Source organism: Mirounga leonina, unplaced genomic scaffold (genome assembly GCF_011800145.1).
Source record: "Mirounga leonina isolate KUSES-001 unplaced genomic scaffold, KU_Mleo_1.0 Mir_204, whole genome shotgun sequence".
NCBI classification, from domain to species: Eukaryota; Metazoa; Chordata; class Mammalia; order Carnivora; family Phocidae; genus Mirounga; species Mirounga leonina.
In genome coordinates this window covers 22,548,247-22,568,384 of record NW_023270513.1, presented here as the reverse complement: position 1 = coordinate 22,568,384, position 20,138 = coordinate 22,548,247, and the positions used below count along the sequence as shown (strand labels likewise).

The following is a 20,138-nucleotide window of genomic DNA, read 5'->3' as shown; positions in this document are numbered from 1 at the left end:
ATTTTAGATATGTTTGAAATTTTCCATAAAAGAAAAAACATGAAGCAATCTGAATGTAGACTCTCTTAATTATTATAATTTCCCCCATCTTTTACTTTTCTCTCACCTACACCTAATTTGACAGATTTTTTTTTAGCACCCTGCCTTTTCTAAGTCTTACAAGGGCATTCAACCTAGATTTCAATGAAGCAACAACTCACTTTGCATTCATATTTCATCAGTTTACATAATATTTAATTAAATCACATAATCACATCATCATGTACAACTGACATAAATAGATTTGGAACAAACTCAACTAATTTGCAGTACGCATACAACACAATTGGTTGAATTATCTGGGCAAACTAGACACTTCTAACCACACTACTAAGCACAGGCAGTTAGTGTACTATGGCCATTGGTCACTGGGTCTTACTGAGTGTCAATTAACCCAGCAAGCTGCTTAAGTGGAAGTTCACTAAGAGAGAATCTCTTGTGTTGTTACTATTGTTATTATTATGATTTCCTACATTTTTCAAACTAAAATTCTAAATTAATCCTCTTTCACGATCTCAAACTTGGGAGAGTTGAAGACTTATACTTACCTCAAATGACCTTCTGGAGTGTAACAGAGGCAATGGGTGCAGCTCTTTCAACTGCTTATATTTGGCAAGCACAGGGGTTGGGGAATGTTTCAATTCTGTATTCCTATTGTGTTTTTCTGCTTTCTCACAACTCTCTGGTTTAGCTTGCTCATTTAAAAAAATAGAAGTTGGGTTGTTTTACAGACATTGGCTTTGGCAAGAAGCCTGATTATATTTGCTAAGCCTCCTAGTAGCAATATCAAGGAATTAATTAAAATGCTGAGACCAGAGTTCCTACCCAGAGAGATAAAGAATGAATGTGCTGTAGTCCCCAGCTTTAAGTTTCTGCATTTGTTGAAATACCTTCAGGAAGTAATTCAGTTATTTCACTCTGCAGGGTGACAAAAGGTGATGTGACACACCAATTTTTTTTCTTAATGATAAAACTGTAGGAACCAAAATGCTCTCTTTCTCCTCCTCCCTCCATGACACCTCATAAAACTGCTTCGAGAAAGAACTAGTCATACTTTTGAGTTTCTTTTATCAAACTCATACCTGCAGGTGTTGGAAAAGACTGCTTTCCCTTTGTTTAACCACTTTAGTATGACTAATTCATGAACACACAGGAGCAAGGCAATTTGCTCCTCAATTTTCCATCTCGGGTATGCAGCAGCAGCATGCATTCTGAGTCATGCAGAGTCCACTCTTCAGAATGTGTGTTGTTAGCTCAGAGGGGCTAATAATCAAATTAGGCTGCTAACAAATGGCAATTTATAATGCTGAAACTAATGAGAGGTCAAAGAACTAAACTCTGCAAGGAGTTTTAATTATCTTGTTCTTTGTGACTCCACAAGAACACTTTTAAAGGAACACTGGCACAGTATTCAACTGGTACTTTTAGTTTCATTAAGATTTACATAACTTATTACATAAGTGGAAAATATGCACTCTATTTCCAAGTAAAACAGGGATCTAAAACATTCTTTTCAGGGTTGGAAAGCAAGCACTGTTTTGGCTTGATGTTCAATTAGAATACCATTCATGGAATCCTTTGATTCCCATAGCACTGATGAATGGAGAAACACAGAACCTCTCTACAAGGGAAATCTCCAGATTGGACAGAATATAGATACTGAAGAACTGTAGTAAACAAAACAACAATAATTTTTTCTTTTCTTGCTTCCTGTGCCATTTCACTTATTTTTTACTTCTTTTTTTCCCAGTTTGTTTGTGTTTATTGATGCTATGATGCTTAGGTCTTGACCACAAAGTTCTGCAGTGGGTACAGCTGTTACTTCTGCTGCTGCTTCTTGATCTTCAGCTTCTCCCACGCTTGCTAAGTGCATGCCATGTGTTTTCTTGGTCTGAAGATCCAGAAGTTGTACTTCTTGCCCTTGTAGAATTTTCTGAGGTTCATCCTTCTGAGTATGGTTAATAATGGTGAGAATGCAGGCAATGGATTTTTAAACAACTCAGATCTTTGGAGAGCTTGGATGCCATAATGCTTGCCACTTTGGTGACATGAAGCTGGAACAACTCCAACTTCAGGGCATCCAGCTGTTTCAGCTGCTCTTTTTTCTTGCCAGAAAGATCTAACTTTGTCAATGGCTACACAAGCCACCACCACCTGTTCTGAGGAAAAGAGCTTTTTTTACTTCTTATTTGTACTTTGCTCTGTCACATGTACATCTACACACTCCACCACGACCACCACACCCACCATTTCTGCAGGTCAAAATTCTCTTCATCTTTCATGGCTTAACTTCTTTTTGGGCTGTGTTTGAGGTGGATTTGTTTATTTATTTTTTGTTGGAGGGGAGTGGCAAAATTGATTAACCAAAGAAAGTTACAATATCAGCTGAATGTGGAATCTCTCATGCAAAAATAAAAACAAAAAGCTGTTATCCTTAAGCTAGAGAAAAGATTAATTCAGAAGCATTGGAGATGTTAGCATCAATAGACTGTGATCACTGCTGGTCTGGAAAGGGTTTTGCTACCGAAATGCTTAATTGTTCAAAGGTAATGTTCACCCATGAAGCCTACTTAAAGCCAAAGAATGCATCTGGGCAGGGAGTTTTCTTTTATCAATAACTGTGTCAATAAAATGGCAAATGGAACACAGGAAAATCAAGCATGTCCATATCATCAGGGTAGTAAAACAACTAGCCCAGAGCATTGAAGGGTCTGGGTTTTTAACTAGATGCCCTTATTGTTGAAAAAAGAAATGTTAAAGTATGAAAGCAAATCCAACAAGGAAAATGGGACCAATGCAAACAACAAAAACTTTCTTCTTCAAAAGGAAGACAAAATCTGGAAATTCTTCTGCTAAATTTGTCATCATCACACTTTGCCATGTGACATTGCTTCATTGTTTGTTTAAATTGTTAACTTAATTGCTTTATGAGGCAGTGTAGCTTAAAGGTTAAGACCATGAGCCATAGAGTCAAACTAAATCCCAGTTCCATCACTTACTAGCCACATAGTCTTGGGTAGGTCACATATTTCTTTCTAAGTCTCAGCATCCTCATTTGTAAAACTGGGATAATAGCAAGGCAGCAAGAGTCCAAGCTTTGGAGCCAAAATACTTGGTTTCAAATCCTCTGCTCTACCACTTACTAGCTGTGTGACCTTGAGCAAATTGCCTAACTTCTCCATAGCTCAGTTCCCCCCCTTTAATAAAGTAGGACTCATTGATTGTCAGGACCTCACAGGGTCATTGTGAAAATTACAGAATATGTATAAAACACTTGATAAAAGCTTAATAAATGTAAGTCATTAGTACCTACGTACTAATAAGTGAATGAGTAAATGAATGAAAAGCTTTTAAGCTCGGTATAGTAAGTGCTCAATAAGTGCCAGCTTTTGTTATGTGTTTTCCTTTTGACTCTCCAACTAGCTTTTAAATTCCTAGAAGACAGGTCTTCTATTTTTTTCTTGACACTATATTGTTTAGCACTGTGTTATATGCAAATAAGAGTGGCTCAACAATAGCCAAAGGAAAGAGTAAAGAAACAAGTCCTCATGCAAAAGTAGAAACTCAAATATCCGAACTGTAGACTCACAAGCCATGAATAGATTGGGTTTATTAAAATTGATGGTACAGGTCAGATAACATTTTGGCAATTTATAAATATCATCAAGAAATAATTTGACATTCAATTTCTTAATTGTGTAGGGGAGGAAAAATCATTTTCTTTCTACACTTCTAGGTTCGTGGCTACACACTAATATTTGATGACCACGACTGTATTATAGCAATTTTTGAAGAAGGTGGAACCCATCTTTATAACAGTTGTGTAGATATAGAAAAGCAGAAAGAAAAAGTGAAAAAAGAATTTAGCTGAAGTAGCTAATCTGCCCCAGACCCAAAGAGTGAAGCTGCAGCCTGAGAGGTAAACACTGCAGTTAATTGGAGCATTTTTTAAAAGATATTTATTTATTTATTTATTTATTTATAAGAGAGAAGAGAGAGAGAGTGCAAACAGGGGGAGTGGGTGAGGGAGAAGGAGAGGGAAAGAGAATTCCAAGCAGACTCCACGCTGAATGCAGAGCCTGACTCAGGGCTCAATCTCATGACCCTGAGATCATGACCCAAGCTGAAACCAAGAGCCAGCTACCCAACCAACTGAGCCATCCAAGCACCAGCCATCCAAGCCATTTTAATACCAGAATAAGGTAAAAAAGAAAAAGGAAAGAGGAAAGAAAGAAAGAAAGAAAGAAAGAAAGAAAGAAAGAAAGAAAGAAAGAAAGAAAGAGAAAAGAAAAGAAAGAAAAAAGAAAAGAAAAGAAAAGAAAAGAAAAGGCATCCAGTAATAGAAGAACAGAAAGATTCAAGGAAAGGGACTGATTTACAAGAAAAGGTGAAAGGGATTTAAAATGTGGCCTAAGTGATCACCAAGCAGGGGTGTGAGAACAGTTTATAAATGTTTGAATCATATACTATGATTCAAAAAGGAGAAGGAATTTGTTAAATAAGAACAAGGAGGGATAATTAGACATTAAGAGAATATAATTGACCAAATTCTCATTTCATATAAGTCAACCTAAGCATTTCTGCTCTGCATATCCTATGCACCTTTTGCCCTAAGGGATATTCTCTGATCTTCCCCTCCCCAAAAGAGGCCTGAGCATCACTCTAATGTTTATGTCTTTGTTCACACACACTCTTCTGAAGGGAAACAGAATATGCCACTTGAAAATGTGCCTCTTTAACATAAGGATTATTTTGAGCTGATTGTTTTTGAGGCTACAGACACAGGAGAATCTCTGAAGACAGAATAGAAGTTGCCCTTTTGTTAGGAAAATTTACATTTATAAGGGAAATCTCCATTTGTAAGTGTCTGCCTCTCTCTACCTGGAAGATAAGGATGACCATAAATCACCAGAGAATTTTACCAAAGGAAAAGGCACAATTTAAATCTGCATAACAAACCTTACTTACCCTTGTTTACTGCACTTTTCCTGGTAACCTCACATAACTGCCTCTCCACCCACCCTGAGATTTTTTTCTTGTCTTTAGATAAAGATCATATTTAAAGTGGTAGCTTGGACCACTTTGGGGGATTTGACTTGCTGTTCCTGGGTCTCTCCCTATGTATACAGGAGGTATACATTTTATCAAACATCTGTTGTTTTTCTCTTATTAATCTGTGTTTATTACAGATGGGTCTCAGCCAAGAACCTAGAAGGGTAGAGGAAAAATTATTTTTCCTCCCTTCCAGCTCTTGGGAGTTACCCAGGCCAGTGTGCCTGTTGTGTGTCCTTTCCAAAATTAGAGCTAGATTCCCACTCCCCCAAGGGAAAGCCCATAGATCTAGTAGCCTTAATACCTTAGGAGCATTATAGAAGAATCTGCACTGGAGCTGAGAAGACCTCCATTTTGAGGAGCTGAGAAAGTGATTGGCAACAGGGTCACACTCTGGCAAAACTGACAGTAGTAATAATGAAGAATAGTCAGAAGAAAGGCAGGTAGGGACAAGGGGCCCCATCCTAAGAGGAAACCACCCTTAAAAGGATTTTATACCACTATGGAAGGAGCCCTCCACCCTTTACCACATGAACAACTACCTGATAGGTAGATGAACGTGTGGATAAAAATCTGATTGGGTGACAGGTGCATGGAGGGTTAATCAGATTAAAACAGCCCACCAACAAGCCCATAAAACTCCTAGACTTAGAAATTCCAGTGGCAACCCCCTCGGGTCCCCTTCCTCTTCAGGAGCTTTGTACTATTGCTCAATAAACTTAGCTTTACTTTCGCTCAATAAACTTTGTTTTGCTGCCCACCACTCTTCGTCTGGTCTACCTCTTCATTCTTCACAGTGGTGTAACCAAGAACCATGGGCACTAAAGAAAAAAAAAAAAAAAAGCTTCAACAGTAAAACTTTTCTTCAGCAATCTTTTTGTTCCACCCCCAGGTCCAGATTTTCAGATATCTCAGAATATATAAGTAGGTCCTTCCGGTAAGAGGAGAAAGGGATCAAATAAGCAGCATCATATATGGAATATCTTAATATGTTAGATCTGAGAGCAAGGATGGTGATCACTTTAAAAAAGCATTGTACTGGGGCACCTGGGGGGCTCAGTCGGTTATGCGTCTGCCTTTGGCTTAGGTCATGATCCCAGGGTCCTGGAATTGAGCCCCACCTCGGGCTCCCTGCTCAGTGGGGAATCTGCTTCTCTCTCTCCCACTCCCCCTGCTTGTGCACTCTCTCTCTCTCTCTCTCTCTGTCAAATAAATAAATAAATAATCTTTTAAAAAAAGAGCACTGTGCAGAAAGAAAAATGTTTGAATCAAATGCAAGAATTATAAAGTTAGAATTTTAGACACTGGGGAACCTGAGTGCTGAGCTCTTCAAGGGAAGAGGAACACCATCAGTAAACTTCAGCTTACCACATTAGTCACTCTGTAGAGGAGGAAAAATAATTTTCCCTCTCCCCTTTTAAGTTCTTGGCAGAGCATCCCCCTCATAATAAAAGACAAATTAACAAAAGAAAAACATATCTAATAACATGTATACCTCCTATAAAAATGGAAGAGACCCAGGAAAACTGACTAATTCACCCAGATGGCCCAGGCCACCACCTTAAATACCATCTTCAGCTAAAGACAAAAAAAAAAATGTGGGGATAAGGGGAGGCCAATTATGAGAGGTTACCAAGAAAAGCACAATAGACAAGGGTAAGGTTGTTATGCAGAATTAAGTCGGTGCCTTTTACACCAATAAAATTCTTTTGTGATTTATAGTCATCTTTCTCTTCCTGGTAGAATGAGGGAGACACTCTTACAAATGGAGATTTCCCTTATAAATGTAAATTTCCCTAACAAAAAGGCAACTTCTACTCTGTTTTCAGAGATTCTCCTGTGTCTGCACTCTCTCAAAAATAATCAGCCCAAAATAATACTCATGCCAAAGAGGCATTTTGAGGTAGCAAATTTTGCTCCCCTTCACCACATTAGTGATTCTAAACTGCTGCCTCCAAATCCCACACTGATCAATGACACCTGAGAATACCAGGATACTGGCACAGTAGTACCCTCTTCGGGCCCCCTGACAATTCAGAAACATTAACCTGTGAGTGATTTACAGAACCTACTAAAGATCTGTCATTGCAGGATAGCAGTTTGTAACTTTAGATGCTCAACATTTTATTCAGATTTAAATAAGGATCCACATATACCACCTGTACTTTCCCTCCTGGTCCTTTTATGGTTTCCTGATAATTCACTTTACTATGGATTTTCATGATTTTAGAATACTGTTTAATCAGCCCAAAATTTCCTGACTGAAAGAATTATTAAGTTAAAAAATGTGTCATAAGTGGCATAACTTAAGACTCAAGCTAGACTGACTGAGAAGCAGAAACGCAGAGTAAGGGCTTAAAATAATACCACTTAATGGATGACCTGAATCATTGCTGGGTCTTTTCCATCTATATGTTTTATATAATAAAATAGCACTATACTTTCCAAGGAATTTCACAATCCCATAGAAGATTCCTTTTCATTGAGTTTTAATTTGGGTTTAATATAGAACATATTTGAATGTCCTCCTTGTCAGGCAAATAGTGTTTCTATAAGAAGTGGATAAAGGATTAATTTCTTAGAATATGAATTGCTATAGTGAATCGCTGTTGCTTTTGTCTGTCCTGCACTTTTTGCCTCCTTCACTTAGGAGTAGAATCCTTCTTTCCTATGGGGAGACAGTCCATGACTTTAATCTTGCCCTGGGCATAGGGGTGGTCTTGTGACATAGGAGTTTTCTTATGTCCCAAGTCTGTCCAATCTCTGGTCCCAATGACTGGTCCAGGGATGAGCATATGATTCAAATCAGGCTAGCCAAGGTGCTTCTGTTGAAATCTGCATGCAAATATGGGGTGGCTGATGGTCATCCTGCCATGCCTATGGAGGGGAACTGTATGAGCATGAAAGCAAGCAGAAGTGATGCATAGAAAGAGAGTCAGAACTAGATCTAGTTGTGCCTGGAGCTAATTGAAATCCTTCTTTGACTTCACAGGTACATAACTAATACATTATCTCTCTTTCTCTCTCTCTTTTTGCTTAGGTTAGTTTGTATTTGGCTTCTGATACTTGTAACCAAAATATTTCCAAGTAACACATTTCCACATTTTACACAGAAAAATGAATTAAATATAGAGGAATACCTTATTTTATGTAATTCGTATATTTTTCAGAAGTTGGGAGTAAATAAGTGTTGTGAATCAAATTATATGAAGGGTAGTAGAATATGCTAACCCAAAATATGCCTCTTTGGCATAAGGATTATTTTGTGCTGATTATTTTGAGAAACTGAAGACACAAGAGAAGCTCTGAAAACAGAGTCCCTTTTGTAAGGGATATTTACATTAGAAAAGGGAACTGTGGGAGAAAGACAGAGATTATTAGAAATCACTTTTCACCTGAGAGACTTATTTGCATAGCAGGGCAAACTTTGTTTACCATACGCATTCTTTTCTCACATTCCTATCAATTGCTTTCTCCCTTTGAAGCTCCAGACCCCTATCTCTTTCCTTTCCATAGGATGGTATATAAGCTTCAATTGCCTGGCTGCCTTGTGAGTCTTATAGCTTAGTGGATCTCCCATACATACTTATGTGCATACATAATTTATATTGTTTCTGTTTCTCCTTTTAATCTTTATATTACATGGGGGGAGGAAGTCTCAGCCAAGAACCTAGAAATGTAGAGTGAAAATTATTTTTCCTCCCCTACACATACTACAGACAATCCCCAACTTACAATGGTTTGAATTATAAATTTTCCACTTTACAATGGTGCAAAAGCCATACACATTCAATAGAAACTGTATTTTGAGTTTTGAATTTTGGATCTTTTCCCAGGCTAGTGGTATATAGTACAATACTCTCTTCTGATGCTGGACAGTGGCAGTGAGCCACAGTTCCCAATCAGCCACATGATCATAAGGGTATATAACCAATACACTTACAACCATTCTGTACCCATACAACCATTCTGTTTTTCACATTCAGTACAGTATTCAATAAATTATATGGGATAGTCAACATTTTATTTATAAAATAGGCTTTGTGTTAGATGATTTTGTCCAACTGTAGGCTATGTAAGTGTTCTGAGCATGTTTAAGGTAGGCTAGGCTAAACTATGATGTTCAGTAAGTTAGGTGTATTAAATGCATTTTCTACTTACAATATTTTCAATTTAAGATGGATTTATTAGGACATAACCACATCATAAGTTGAGGAAGATCTGTATATCAAAAAAAAAATACATTGTGAAAAGTAGATTTGTTGGGAATCTTTCATAGTAAAGATTTTTTGTTGTTGTTGTTTTGTTGTTGTTTTTTAAGGACAGACATTATAAACCAATAAACCAAATGAAAAGGTATAAGTAACTCAGTGATCCTGGGAGAGCTACTCAGTTGGCTTTCATGATCCTGGAAAGATAGCAATGACTTTAGTGATTTTGTTACTTCCTGGATTTAATTCTTACCCTTGTAGGTTTAGAAATTTAATTTAGTGAGTGCATTAAGATAGGATCTGTCCCTCAGGGAAGGACTGACATTAAGCAAGCTCACAAAGACTAAAATAGAAAACAAAAAAATGCCAATTGATTAATGAACAATGAGAAGGACACTCATCCGTTGGACCAGAATCCTTGCACCATCAGTCTTTGCATTTTGTTCTTTAGGGCAGAAATTTAAATCCTGAATCTTGATTCGGTCCACATATGCTTTTTATGGGCCTGTGGTATAGTATATATAAAGTTTGGAATTAGATATCAATGTGAACAAGTTATTGAACTTTACATAAAAATCTAGACAAACCAGAATACATACCAACACTGCTTCCTCCTAACATGGCATTAATTGCCTGAATCTTAGTAGGGCCTGAGCCCTTTGTATGGGACATGGACTCTTCAATATACTAAAATCTTTATCAGGCTCTTTTTTTTTCATTTATATCCCTTTCCTGGCCTATACAGGCATTTGGGTTTGATACATTTAGAAAAAAAAGCTAAACATGAAGACAACAAGCTCATTCTTTCTCTCTAGCGACAGAGATTGGTTCAACAGTGGGAATGTAAGTGAAGCCAATATAATTAGAATGAATCTCAGGAGTTTTTCTGGGAATACTGGGGCAAAGATACTCACTGTTATTTTCTGCTGAATATGACAAAAGAAGCATGTATGTCTGGGTGCTGTTAACAGCCATTATGGGACTATATGGAAAGCAAGTCTTATGATGGCAAACTATGCCAAAGGAGACAGCAGAGCTGCCAAAAGAAATAGGGTCCTTTGGGGTTTGATACCACTGCAAGATCAAAACTTAACTGAAGCTACACTGGAATTTTCAGGTACATAGGCATCATTATTTAAACCAGTTTGATTTGGGTGTAAAGGGAACAAATATGCCATCCCAAAATATGCTTTTTGGGCATAAGTATTATTTGGGGTTGATTATTTTTGAGAGGTTGCAGACACAGGAGAACCTCTGGAAACAGCATAGAAGTTGCCCTTTGTTTGAGAAATCTACATTCACAAGGGTTACTCCACTTGTAAGGGTGTCTCCCTCTTTGTACTAGACTATTTAGGTGATTAAATCTCTAGAAACTTATGAATGGAGAAGTCAGCCACTTAAATCTACCTAACAACCACATGCTTGTCTACAGTGTTTTTTGTGATACCCTCCCATAAATGGATCCCCCAATCCTCAACATCTTTTGTCTTTATCTGGAGATGGTATTTAAGGTGGTGGCTTGGGCCATTTGGGGTGTTACTTAGTTTTCCTGGGTTTTTCCCATTTGTATAGGAAGTATACATGGTATTAATCTTCTGTTTGCTTTTCTCCTGTTAGTTTTTCTATTCTAGGGGTCTCAAGCAAGAACCTAGAGATAAAGGAAAAATTATTTTTCCTCCCTTATAGGTAATTTGCCACAAACAAGTATTCCAATATGTGAAAGATTCTTTTTTTTCCCCAATAGAATATCTAGCAAAACCATTGTTACTCATAATGGCAAATCCTTTAGAAATCCTAAGGAGGAAAAAGATTAAGAATTACTACTGTAAACAACAAGATATAGAATATTAGGGTTCACTTACTGAATCCCACTTTTAGTCCCACCTTTATGAGATTGTACCTAGTTCACCTGGGTTAGACTTTTGGATCTTCCCAAACTCTTTAGCCTTCACAGTCAACTTCTTGCTTTGTCCACACATGACTAGTCGTATCTCTTTTTATAAAGATTTAACATTTGAGTTCAATTATATTAATCCAATCTCCAAAGTTTGGGTGAGATAATTTATAAGCTTATTCTTTCACTGTGAATAAGAGGAATATATATGGCTGCATTGGCATGTAATCTACTTACACAGGATATTTTTAAATCCAGGAATATATCTGTTATGTAAAGAATTATTTTTGGCAGCTCTAAGGGTCTGAAATATAGATAAAAATCATGAAAACACAAAAAGATCTTCCTTTTTTAAAAGATTTTTTATTTATTTGTCAGAGAGAGAGAGAGCACAAGCAGGGGGAGTGGCAGGCAGAGGCCAAAGCAGGCTCCCTCCTGAGCAAGGAGCCCGATGCAGGACTCAATCCCAGGACCCTGGGCCACCAGGGGCATCCCAACTGAGCCACCCAGGCATCCCAAAAAGATCTATGAAGCCCAATTACATGTAATAAAGTTCTTGCAAAACTGTGCATTGCTTCTGCCAGAGGGCCCATCTTCAGTTCCTTAGAGCTGTTTACTTTTATTTTGTACAGTTTTGAAAAAAACTGATTTATTAGGCTATAAAATTTAGAAGTAATAAATCAGAAGTGTGTGTGGAGGTAGTATTGTTAGAACTAAGCCCTGGAAGAAAGGGAGGGAGAGAGGAAGGGAGAAAGAGAGACTGAGAAACAAAAGAGAGAGAGACTCAGAAACCACAACATTATCATTGAGCCAAAGAAGCTCATATATAAGAACTGACTCTGAAAGTAATACAGTATCATGCATAGGGTAGTACAATCACTGGTATTCAATTTGATAAGCCTGATTAACCTGAAAGTTAAATTATGTTCAGTAACATTTATTTAAGAAGACATATAACTATGCCATATATTTTAGAAGTATTTCTTCTCAAAGAATTAAGCTATGGTTTTCAAAGAAATATACTTCAGTCATAACAAATGACATAGTTTGAGCACATATTAAGAGCTAAATATATAAGATCCTTGTAAATCCACTTTGCTTTCTTGTGGATACCATGCCTACTAAATGCCAATTTGAGTGTGTGTGTTTGTGTGTGTCTGTTGGAAAAAAAAATAATTTATGTAGAACATTATTTACCTGCAAAAAAGTTGTTAAGATGACCTTATTTTCAACTATAAATTAGGACATATAACCTGATAGAAGATTTTTTTCCAATTCACAAGTGTATTTATGTGAATAGTCTTGCAGATGCATAAAAACAAAATAATTACCCCTAATTTAAAATAATAAAATGAGGGCTGTCTGAAAGAAATATTGGAAGTGTTCTGTATGTAATATAATCCCTCACCAACCACATTCTACCATGCAAGAATTTACTTTGGCATAACTTCTAGAGCCACAAGGATTTGGTTTATGTTAGTCACTTCTGTTGAAGATAATTTTAAAGGAAGGGAGTGTGGAATTGGTAAGAGAAAAAAGGTGACAAATGGTTATTTGAGGAAGAGTAAGGGTTTTACAGTGCAGCCGTAAGAGAAAGGACTTGAACCCTGACCTTGGAACTGCATTAGTTAGCCAGGAAAGAACTAAGATATATGAAAATTTTCTCTAGTATCATAATGGCATCTGGAAACAGGGAGGTAACTAGATTGATTTTTAAAAGAATCTTAAAATCAGAAAAGCACATAACATTTAGTTGGAGGGAAATGTCTACACACACACACACACACACATCAAATTGTCAGTAGGAATATTATCTACAAAAAAGCAAAATGTCTAATAAAGGCCAGGGATAGAACCAAATTTTACTGGCCTGAGGTTTGGAAGTCCCTGTTTTAGAAAAAGAACAAAAAATTATAAATACAAAATTGATACAAAATGCACAGCAGTCTGAATCAAAAGGAAATAAATAGCCTGCTTTTGCAAATCCTAAAAAAGCATAACCACCTGAACAAACACATCGCTACTGTCCCTTCCAAGATTTGGAAGTTTTTCCTGAAAATGAGGAGCCCTGAAGCATAAGCTTCATTAGTTGCATGGTAAATATACTTCTCCAGAAAGTAATGATAGATATAAATTAACTATATAGAGTCATTTATTATTAAGTGTGTATACCACAGTTAGCCAAACTCTGAAAACTGAGGACACAGTCTTTCAGACTGCCTAATCTGCCCAAGACTTCTGATACCAACTGCAAGGGAGCCACAGTCTAACTACAAACTTAGATGGCACAGTCCCCAAGACTGCTTTTACTTTTAACAACTGCAAGTTGTTGGGAATTCCCAAAAACCCTACTCAAGTTTTATAAGTCACTACAAAGACTCATAGAACTCCCTGAAAGCTATTATACTCAGTTATGGTTTATTATGAAAAAAAAGGGGCACACAGATGCAGGAAGGGACTCATAGGGCAGGGTGTGGGAGGATTCCAAATGGAAAGCTTCCATTGTCTTCAAAATGCATTACCCTGTCATTATCCATGTGTAACAATAACATGGAGTATTGCCGGCCCAGGAAGCTCACATGAGCTTTGTGTCCAGAGATTTTATTGGAGTTTCATTGCATAGGCCTGATTGATTGATTGATTGATTGATTGCCTATGTGTTGAGCTCAATTTCCAGCAGCCTCCTCCTGTCCACAGAGATCAGGCTGCTATCACATGGTCTGAGGAGCTCACCATAAGTCATTTCATTAACATAAACTATCAGGTGTACCCAAGGGATCAACTGTTAATACCAAAGACATTCCTGTCACTCAGGAAATTCCAAGGGTTTAGAGGTTACCTCCTAGGATCCAGAGACTAAGGCCAAATCTCTCTTAGGACAAGGACGAATTCTTTACTACATGGTAAAAAATACCATTGATGTACTCTTTAATGTTATTCCAATTTTATTTTTATGAATTTTTAAATATTCATAAGGGTTTATATGACTCCCCAATTCTGTTTTTTTTTTTTTTCTTGAAGGCTTATAAATTCCTCATCTTCATCATAGTTGCCTGATAGTGGGAGGGAAAATTATTTTGTCAATGTGATTTAGGTCATCTCTGCAAAATGTGATAATTTACAACTGTGACAAATGTCAAAACTGGATGGATGAATTGATTTTATTTTTGTATTATATTTGGAAATGACAGAAATACATTTAAAAATAAATGTAACGAAAGGAATTGATTGGCTCATGTGACTAGAATGTCTTGTAAGCAATATCTTACTTTAAGAATAGCTGGAATCAGAACTTGTGAAAATATTATCAAGACAAAATTTCTTCCAGTTACTCAGATGTACTTTGACCATCAAAATTGACCATCATCAGCTTCAGAAGTTTACAGTCTCACAGTCTACCAGGAGAAAAAAAGAATGACATGTTCTCATTCTGGATATTTCATATAAATGGAATCACATAGTAAGTGGCATCTTCTGTGGCTTCTTTCAATTAGCATAATGTTTTCAAGATTTATCCATATTGTAACCTGAGTAAGTTTTTCATTCACTTTTTTTTTTTTTAAAGATTTTATTTATTTATTTGACAGAGAAAGACACAGCGAGAGAGGGAACACAAATGGGGAGTGGGAGAGGGAGAAGCAGACTCCCCGCCGAGCAGGGAGCCCGATGCGGGGCTCGATCCCGGGACTCCAGGATCATGACCTGAGCCGAAGGCAGTCGCTTAACCAACTGAGCCACCCAGGCGCCCCTTCATTCACTTTTATGCCTGGAAAATATTTCATTCTATGAATATATCACATTTCCTTTATCCATTTATCAACTGATGGACATTAAGGATGGTTTCTGATTTTTTACTATTATGAGTAATGTTGAGTCATGTACAGTTTTTGTGGAAACATATGTTTTCAGTTCCCTTGAGTATATACCTAAGTGGAATTGCTGGGTCATATGGTAAATCTATGTGTACTTTTGTGAGAAACTGCCAACATATCTTCCAAAGCAGCTGCATCATTTTAAATTCCCACCACCAATGTTGAATGATTCAAATTTTTCCCCATCCTTGCCACAATTCTTATTGCCTGTCTTTTTTATTGTAGTTATCCTGATGGGTGTGAAGTGGTATTAGCACACTGGAGTTTTAATTTGCATTTCCCTAGTGACTAATGATATTGAGCATCTATTCATGGACTATATTGGCCATTTGTATATCTTTTTTGAAGAAAGGTCTGTTCAAGTCCCTTACCATTTTGTTAAATGCTTTTGTTTTTTTACCTTTTTGTCATTGGGTTGTAGGAATTCTTTCTATATGCTGGTTATTAGACTCTTTTTAGATATATAATTTGCAAATATATTCTCCCATTCTGTGGATTGTCTTCTCATTTCCTTGTTAGTTACCTCTACAACACAAAAGTATTTTAAAAGTAAAATTTATCTATGATTTTTCTCTTTGCTTGTGCTTTTGGTGTCATATCTAAGAAATCATTACCTAAACCAAAGTCACAAAGATTTATATGTATATTTTCTTCAGAGACTTTTATAGTTTTAGCTCCTACATTTGGATTGTTGATCCATTTTGAGTAAGCTTTTGTATATGATGAGACATATAGCTGTTTCTGTATATAAGTTCAGTTTTACTCTTAGATGTGGCTATCCAGTAGACCCAGCACCATTTCTTGAAATGACTATTAATCTTAATTAAATTATCATGGCATATTTGTGAAAATCATTTGACAAATATGTGAGAGTTTACCTCTGGAATCTCAATTCTATTCCATTGATCTATATGTCTGATTTATGCTAGTGCCACACAGTCTTGATTACTGTAGCTTTGCAATAAATTTTTAAATCAGGAAGTGTTACTCTGTCAAATTTGTTCTTTATATATTTTGGCTCTTCTGAATTCCTTATGAATTTTAGTATCTGCTTGTCATTTTCTCCCAAAATCACAACTGGGATTTTTATTGGAATTTCACTGACTCAGGATTGATTTGGGGAGTAGTGCCATCTTTTTTTTTTTTTATTCTTATGTTAATCCCCATACATTACATCATTAGTTCTAGATGAAGTGTTCCATGATTCATTGTTTGTGCATAACACCCAGTGCTCCATGCAGAATGTGCCCTCCTCAATACCCACTACCAGGCTAACCCATCCTCCCACACCCCTCCCCTCTAGAACCCTCAGATTGTTTTTCAGAGTCCATCGTCTCTCATGGTTCGTCTACCCCTCCGATTTCCCCTGCTTCATTCCTCCCCTCCTGCTACCTTCTTCTTTTTTTTTCTTAACATATATTGCATTATTTGTTTCAGAGGTACAGATCTGGGATTCAACAGTCTTGGACAATTCACAGCACTTACCAGAGCACATACCCTCCCCAGTGTCTATCACCCAGTCACCCCATCCCTCCCACCCCACCCCCCAGTTTGTTTCCTGCGATTAAGAATTCCTCATATCAGTGAGGTCATATGATACATGTCTTTCTCTTTTTGACTTATTTCGCTCAACATAATACCCTCCAGTTCCATCCACATCGTTGCAAATGGCAAGATCTCATTCCTTTTGATGGCTGCATAATATTCCATTGTGTATATATACCACGTCTTCTTTATCCATTCATCTGTCGATGGACATCTTGGCTCTTTCCACAGTTTGGCTATTGTGGACATTGCTGCTATAAACATCGGGGTGCACGTACCCTTTTGGATCCCTACTTTTGTATCTTTGGGGTAAATACCCAGTAGTGCAATTGCTGGATCATATGGTAGCTCTATTTTCAACTTTTTGAGGAACCTCCATACTGTTTTCCAGAGTGGCTGCACCAGCTTGCATTCCCACCAATAGTGTAGGAGGGTTCCCCTTTCTCCGCATCCCTGCCAACATCTGTCGTTTCCTGACTTGTTAATTTTAGCCATTCTGACTGGTGTGAGGTGGTATCTCATTGAGGTTTTGATTTGGATTTCCCTGATGCCGATCGATATTGAGCACTTTTTCATGTGTCTGTTGGCCATTTGGATGTCATCTTTGAAAAATGTCTGTTCATGTCTTCTGCCCATTTCTTGATTGGATTCTTTGTTCTTTGGGTGTTGAGTTTGATGAGTTCTTTATACATTTTGGATACTAGCCCTTTATCTGATATGTCATTTGCAAATATCTTCTCCCATTCTGTCGGTTGTCTTTTGGTTTTGTGGACTGTTTCCTTTGCTTTGCAAAAGCTTTTTATCTTGATGAAGTCCCAATAGTTCATTTTTGCCCTTGCTTCCCTTGCCTTTGGTGATGTTTCTAGGAAGCAGTTGCTTCGGCTGAGGTCAAAGAGGTTGCTGCCTGTGTTCTCCTTTAGGATTTTGATGGACTCCTGTCTCACATTGAGGTCTTTCAACCATTTGGAGTCTATTTTTGTGTGTGGTGTAAGGAAATGGTCCAGTTTCATTCTTCTGCATGTGGCTATCCAATTTTCCCAACACCATTTGTTGAAGAGACTGTCTTTTTTCCATTGGACATTCTTTCCTGCTTTGTCAAAGATGAGTTGACCATAGAGTTGAGGGTCCATTTCTGGGCTCTCTATTCTGTTCCATTGATCTATGTGTCTGTTTTTGTGCCACTACCATGCAGTCTTGATGATGACAGCTTTGTAATAGAGCTGGAAGTCCAGAATTGTGATGCCGCCAGCTTTTTCTTTTTCAACATTCCTCTGGCTATGCGGGGTCTTTTCTGGTTCCATACAAATTTTAGGATTATTTGTTCCATTTCTTGGAAAAAAGTGGATGGTATTTTGATGGGGATTGCATTGAATGTGTAGATTGCTCTAGGTAGCATTGACATCTTCACAATATTTGTTCTTCCAATCCATGAGCATGGAACGTTTCTCCATTTCTTTGTTTCTTCCTCCATTTCTTTCATGAGTATTTTATAGTTTTCTGAGTACAGATCCTTTGTCTCTTTGGTTAGATTTATTCCTAGCTATCTTATGGTTTTGGGTGCAATTGTAAATGGGATCGACTCCTTAATTTCTCTTTCTTCTGTGTGGTTGCTGGTGTATAGGAATGCCACTGATTTCTGTGAATTGATTTTATATCCTGCCACTTTAATGAATTCCTGTATGAGTTCTAGCAGTTTTGGGGTGTAGTCTTTGGGGTTTTCCACATAAAGTATCATATCATCTGCAAAGAGTGAGAGTTTGACTTCTTCTTTGCCGATTTGGATGCCTTTGATTTTTTTTTGTTGTCTGATTGCTGTGGCTAGGACTTCCAATACTATGTTCAATAGCAGTGGTGAGAGTAGACATCCCTGCCGTGTTCCTGACCTTAGGGGGAAAGCTCTCAGTTTTTCCCCATTGAGAATGATATTCGCTTTAGGTTTTTCATAGATGGCTTTTATGATATTGAGGTATGTACCCTCTATGCCTATACTCTGAAGAGTTTTGATCAAGAAAGGATGCTGTACTTTGTCAAATGCTTTTTCTGCATCTATTGACAGGATCATATGATTCTTGTTCTTTCTTTTGTTAATGTATTGTATCACGTTGATTGATTTGCGGATGTTGAACCAACCTTGCAGCCCAGGGATAAATCCCACTTGGTCGTGGTGAATAATCCTTTTAATGTACTGTTGGATCCTATTGGCTAGTATTTTGGTGAGAATTTTTGCATCCATGTTCATCAGGGATATTGGTCTGTAATTCTTTTTGATGGGGTCTTTGTCTGGTTTTGGGATCAAGGTAATGCTGGCCTCATGAAATGAGTTTGGAAGTTTTCCTTCCATTTCCATTTTTTGGAACAGTTTCAGAAGAATAGGTATTAATTCTTCTTGAAATGTTTGGTAGAATTCCCCTGGGAAGCCATCTGGCCCTGGGCTTTTGTTTTTGGGAGATTTTTGATGACTGCTTCAATTTCCTTAGTGGTTATCGGTCTGTTCAGGTTTTCTATTTCATCCTGGTTCAGTTTTGGTACTTGATACATCTCTAGGAATGCATGCATTTCTTCCAGGTTATCTAATTTGCTGGCATAGAGCTGCTCATAATATGTTCTTATACCTGTTTGTATTTCTTTGGTGTTGGTTGTGATCTCTCCTCTTTCATTCATGATTTTGTTGATTTGGGTCATTTCTCTTTTCTTTTTGGTAAGTCTGGCCAGGGGTTTATCAATCTTGTTAATTCTTTCAAAGACCCAGTTCCTAGTTTCGTTGATCTGTTCTACTGTTCTTTTGGTTTCTATTTCATTGATTTCTGCTCTGATCTTTATTATTTCTCTTCTCCTGCTGGGTTTAGGCTTTATTTGCTCTTCTTTCTCCAGCTCCTTTAGGTGGAGGTTAGGTTGTGTACTTGAGTCCTTTCTTGCTTCTTGAGAAAGGCTTGTATTGCTATATACTTTCCTCTTAGGACTGCCTTTGCTGCATCCCAAAGATTTTGAATAGTTGTGTTTTCATTTTCATTGGTTTCCATGTATTTTTTTAATTCTTCTTTAATTTCCTGGTTGACCCATTCATTCTTCAGTAGGATGCTCTTCAGCCTCCATGTATTTGAGTTCTTTCTGACTTTCCTCTTGTGATTGAGTTCTAGTTTCAAAGCATTGTGGTCTGAAAATAGGCAGGGAATGATCCCAATCTTTTGGTACCGGTTGAGACCTGATTTATGACCTAGGATGTGATCTATTCTGGAGAATGTTCCATGGGGACTAGAGAAGAATGTGTATTCCGTTGCTTTGGGGTGGAATGTTCTGAATATGTCTGTGAAGTCCATGTGGTCCAGTGTGTCATTTAAAGTCTTTATTTCCTTGTTGATCTTTTGCTTAGATGATCTGTCCATTTCAGTGAGGGGGGTCTTAAAGTCCCCCACTATTATTGTATTGTTGTTGATGTGTTTCTTTGCTTTTGTTATTAATTGCCTTATATAATTGCTGCTCCCATGTTAGGCGCATAGGTATTTACAATTGTTAGATCTTCTTGTT

The 20,138-nt window shown here is 37.4% G+C and overlaps 1 pseudogene; it reads right to left on the bottom strand.

Moving 5' to 3' along the window:
• Positions 1–1,818: 1,818 nt before the first annotated feature.
• Positions 1,819–11,281, bottom strand: LOC118025916 (annotated as a pseudogene).
• Between the last annotated feature and the right edge of the window lie 8,857 nt (positions 11,282–20,138).